The sequence below is a fragment of the Lactuca saligna genome, chromosome 7 (assembly GCF_052625555.1).
Source record: "Lactuca saligna cultivar CGN05327 chromosome 7, ASM5262555v1, whole genome shotgun sequence".
In the NCBI taxonomy this organism is placed as follows: Eukaryota; Viridiplantae; Streptophyta; class Magnoliopsida; order Asterales; family Asteraceae; genus Lactuca; species Lactuca saligna.
Window position 1 is genome coordinate 76274837 of NC_136423.1, and position 5164 is coordinate 76280000.

Genomic DNA, 5164 nt, shown 5'->3' on the forward strand with positions numbered 1-5164 from the left:
CAATTATGTTTTTGATTGTTATGTATGTATGGTATTTTTCACTAAGCTTTTTGCTTAAAATTTTCTATTCAGTGAGGAAGGCACCAAAAAGCTATTTTGGTGCCTTCCTCTCACAAAATACAATCAAAAACATAATAGAAAATCTTAGTGAGATCCCCCAAAATACAAGCAAAAAGCTTAGTGAGGAAGGCACCAAAAAGCTTAGTGAGATCCCCCAAAATACCCAATTATGTATGATTGGTCATTCTTTTGTGAGAGGAAGGCACCAGTGGTTATGTCCGATGCATCTGTTGTGATGTTAAACCGAATAGAAAATCTTGGTAAGGCAAGAATAATAAGAGATGCTATAGTTATTTTTAGAGTGTTGAATGCTACTGATGTTGAAGTGTTCCACGTAGAACTCGTTTTATTTAAGATGATTGTGAGGGGGGCTGCGATGCTAGCATAATTAGGAACGAATCTCCTATAGTAACAGGTGAGCCCCAGCAAGGTATGTAGTGTGGTCATGATCCCCATGGATTCATATATAAAAGATATATATCATACCAAAAAAATCCTATCACTAAGATAATGGATTTGAGACTTGTAGCTTAAGAAAGTAACATGCTGCATTGAAGTCCCAAACAACGGATGATAATGATGTGTAAAGTTAATTAGCGTGAATGCGTGATACAAGATTTTACTCATCAGATTATAAGGTTTGACCTTAAAATCTCTCCTAATATGATGATGTCAAAACCTAATCCATTTGAAAGTCGTGGAGACAGACTTTATCAGCTTCAACCAAAATTTCATGCTTGATATATTTGAAGTCATCACATACAAGTTCTTATCTTCTCTTATTCAGTTCGAAAGAAACAAGCTAGTGATAACTGTCAGCTTATGGCTTGTCCTTAAACTCCAATCTTAGATGAAACTTGAATTGCTATCTTATTAGGTTTAGGGGTGTTTGGAATTTAGTTATGACACTTGAGGGATCAAATTGCAAAATCGAATTAAAATCCCCCACGAGTTCAGTCGAAGTGTTAATGAGGATGAAAGGGCTCGTCCATTTTTTCTTTCCCAACCAGTACATGTGATCAAGCCTTCTAAATCAATAGTTGTCTTGTGGTTGTTGTGCGTCGATCTTAGGAGGAAATGAAAAAAACGATATTAAAGGGTTGCGTATAATGGCGAAACAAGAAGAGGGAGAAAGAGTTTAATGAGAATTGTTGTGCAATTGAAGTTGTATATGTCGATCTCAACTGATATGCTTCTTGATTTCCTTCTTGCTCATGTGTTCATGTCTCAATTGCTTGGGAATTGGTTGAAATTATGAAGTTAAATTGCTCTCTTTTGGTGTCATGTTTCTTGCTTCGTGCATCTCTAAATCCTGTGAATTTCTATGACTAATTTCTTGCATAAAATTTAATGTTTTGATCACGTCTTAAGGCTCTCAAAATAACCCATAAGTTTCTTCATAAGTGGTTATCGGTATAGTTGTTTTGACTAGCAAAAGATGTCAACATCTAGCTTAAAGGTTCTTGTAATTCTTAGTTGTATTACTTTGTGTTTTCGGTCATAAAATCCATATTTTGAGGGCTGGAAAATTATCTTAAAAGTCACTCAAATCATGTATAAAAGTTTACCTAAGTTTCATCTCAATATGTGTCTTGTTCTATGGATTAATGGTGGAGAAAACCCAAACTCTAATTGTGTTTCTCATTTAGCATCATACTTTGTTTTTCCCCTTAAAAGCATTTTAATTTGAGTCATGGTTTGAATTTGTAATTGTCCTTTGATTCAATGACTTGTCGCTACTATTAAGAGCTTAATTTCCATCTTGGGTGTCGTTTTTGTTATGGCTTAATGAGTTAAGTTGTAAATTAACTATTAAAAGTCAAAGCTAGGAAATTGTATGAAAATACATATTCTGCCCCTATTTGTAAACATTCTAGAAAAATCATCATGAGTCAGATTTAGGATCCGTAAATTCTCAAAGTTCAGGTTTTGGGTCTAGTATAGGCCTAATTTTTCCCTTGACCTGATGTTCGTTCGAACTAGGGTGAAAATCGCCATTTTCACTGACTGATCAGAAATTAGCTGCATTGATATCCCATTTTGTAAAATTCATAATAAATTGTATAAATTATTGTATGGACCTGTACAAGTAGTTACTGGAAAAATAAAAGACTAAAATACTGGAATATTGAAAAGTATTGTAGTTTTGACAGTATTTGGTGGTGTTAAAATGGCCTTGAATAGGCTGTTGTTTGAAGTCAAAAATTTGGAATTTTAGTCTAATAATTCGTCTATATGTTTGGGGTATAGAATAACATTTTTTAATCTTGGAAGCATCTAGTAATTTTTTTTTGTGTTGTATTAAGGGAGATCATGATACCTCAAGCACTTGCGAGATTTGAAGTAGGAAAGGGGTGCTTATTGATAAAGGTGAGTTAATCTTTGTTAGGGAATTCCATATCTAACGTGGATTGGAATGAACCTAGGCTGTATAGGTTGCATGTATCCCTATTATATATGATTTCCTATTGTCAATGTTGATTCCTTATTGTGTATGAAAATTTAGGATGCATATATGCTAGATTCTTATTTTTGATGTGAGAGGTGTGTTGGGTCCATGATATAAATAGTGCTTTGTGTTGATTATATGTGATGAATGAATGACATATTTCTTGGAAATATTTCTATATGATGCTTATGACAATAAATTCTAGTGGTATAATGTGCCTAAATATTGAAATTGTGATATATGCATGATTATATAGTGATGTAAAATGTTATGACATACTTGCATGTTTACATAGGGAGGAACTTTGAAGTAATATGCCTTAAAGTGCACAGAATAAAAAGGCATGATTACTTAGGAAGTATGGAGAAGGATGTTGTGTAACCCTTGAATGGCGAATTATTAATACATTAATTAAAATATGGATTGCACTTAGAGGGAAAAGGGTAGTGTTGGCTTCACGAGGAAAACCAATTAGGGGTTGGCTCCATGGGGAAAGCCAACTAGGCCTATAGCCATGTAATGTCAGCTCAATGAGGATAGATGGTTAGGGATGAATCTACGAGGAAATTTAGTTGATGTTGGCTCTATGAGGAAAGCTAGTCGCTGGTTATTCTAGACGACCAATTTGCCACACGGTTCACTTAAAGATAGGGAAAATGGAGTGATGTTGCCTTTACGAGGAAAACCAACACAGACATCACATGGGATTGGGAAGGTGTAACATGATGGAATTGGCACCGCTTGTGTCAATCCTTAACAACAATGTGTGTACTTGTATGTGCAACGCCAGAGAGCGAACACAACAAACTAAGGGCAATATTACGAGTGTGAGTCGCGCTTCACTTAGTGCATTGGGTTGTGGTAGTCATGCTAGTAGTGAACATGATACTTACATTAGGGGTTACTGATGAATATATAGACCTATAAATAGGAAGTATTTGATAATAATTACAAAAGTGATTAGAGGCGAGTAATAATTAATGTTGAAAATGAAGATTAATATTATCTTATAATATTATAGTGATGTATGAAGTAATAATTAGTTACAAAGATGAATAATGAAGTGTAACTAACGTAAAAAGCTCTAAAGAAGAATAGTATTATTTGAGCATTATGTTGATTATGTGATTTATTTGATGTCATGCTATATGAGTGTTTGAATGCATGCTTATATGATGCTTTCTCTAACCTATTTGGGATATGTGTGTTCCATAACACTACACTATGATTGACTCAGTTAGCGTATGTTGAAAGTTGTTTCTTTACTTGTTATTTGTCTTGCATCGGTATAAATAGCACAGTCTGATGGCTTGGTGAGGATAGGGTCATTTTGGTTAGTTATTTAGAATTGCTTTCGTGATGATACCATTTTGACACATCGTTGAGTTTTCATAACATTTGGTTTTTAAAAGCTTGTTTTGGGTTGGTTTTATGAGCTTTAATTTTTATGGTCGTTTTTGGTAATAAAAGTAATATAGAAGATATTTTCATAAAATTCAAAATAAGACTTCTGCTAATGTGTTCTGGTTAAAAAAAAGTTTTAAATAAAAAGAAAATGTTAAGTGAAAAATCACGACTCTACACCTTAGTAGTTCATTTAAATGTAACATGGAACATGTTAGTCATGACCTTAAGTGAAAGACGAACCACACATCTTTAAAACTTATGATTTTTTAGAAAATTATTGTTACAACTTCTTATACATCTTTTTTACAACTTTCTTATATATTTTGTACATGTATATATATATATATATATATATATATATATATATATATATATATATATATATATATAGACACACACACACACACTGTTGTAAAAATCCCGACTAGGTCCCGATTAATCTCCATTAATCCCTAAGCGCTACTTGACCGATTAGAGGGCGCCTAGCGATTAATCGTTGCATACATAATGAATGAAACATTATAAAACGATGAAATTTTAGCATTTTGAAGAAGTTTTATCTCAATGGAAACTATTTGAAGCATGATTAGTGTTGTATTAATCATATTAACCTATTTTGTTATCATATTAGTGGTATTTACGAACTTTTATGTGATATTAGTCATATTTAATTTTTTAAAATTCAACAAATTAATAATTAATGGTCCCCGATTAATCTCCGCTTAACCGATTAATCATTTGACCTCAGTCCACCGACTAGCTAGCGTCGAACGTGTTTTTTACAACCTTATATATATATATATATATATATATATATATATATATATATATATATATATATATATATATATATATATATAGAGAGAGAGAGAGAGAGGTAGGTTCAAATGTTTTTCACATCTTGTGTGCTAGACTGCACCAATAGGAATTTAATATTAATGATATGTATATTAAATGTTATCCATACTTATAACTCATTTTTATGAAAACTAATTAAATTCGTCATTAATGCCAACAATAATATTCTTTCAGAATAAATTCATATTTAGAATAATGAGAGTGTATTCCAGCAGAATGAGAGTGTATTTTAGTATAATACACTCTCGTTCTTCATATTCTATGCAACTTTATTGCATTTTAAGTGAGTGAGCCCTGAAACAAAATATGAACCCATATATAAAACGTAGATGTGAATTCATTATGAAAAAATGTTATTGGTGATATTAATGACAGATTTAATTAGTTTCT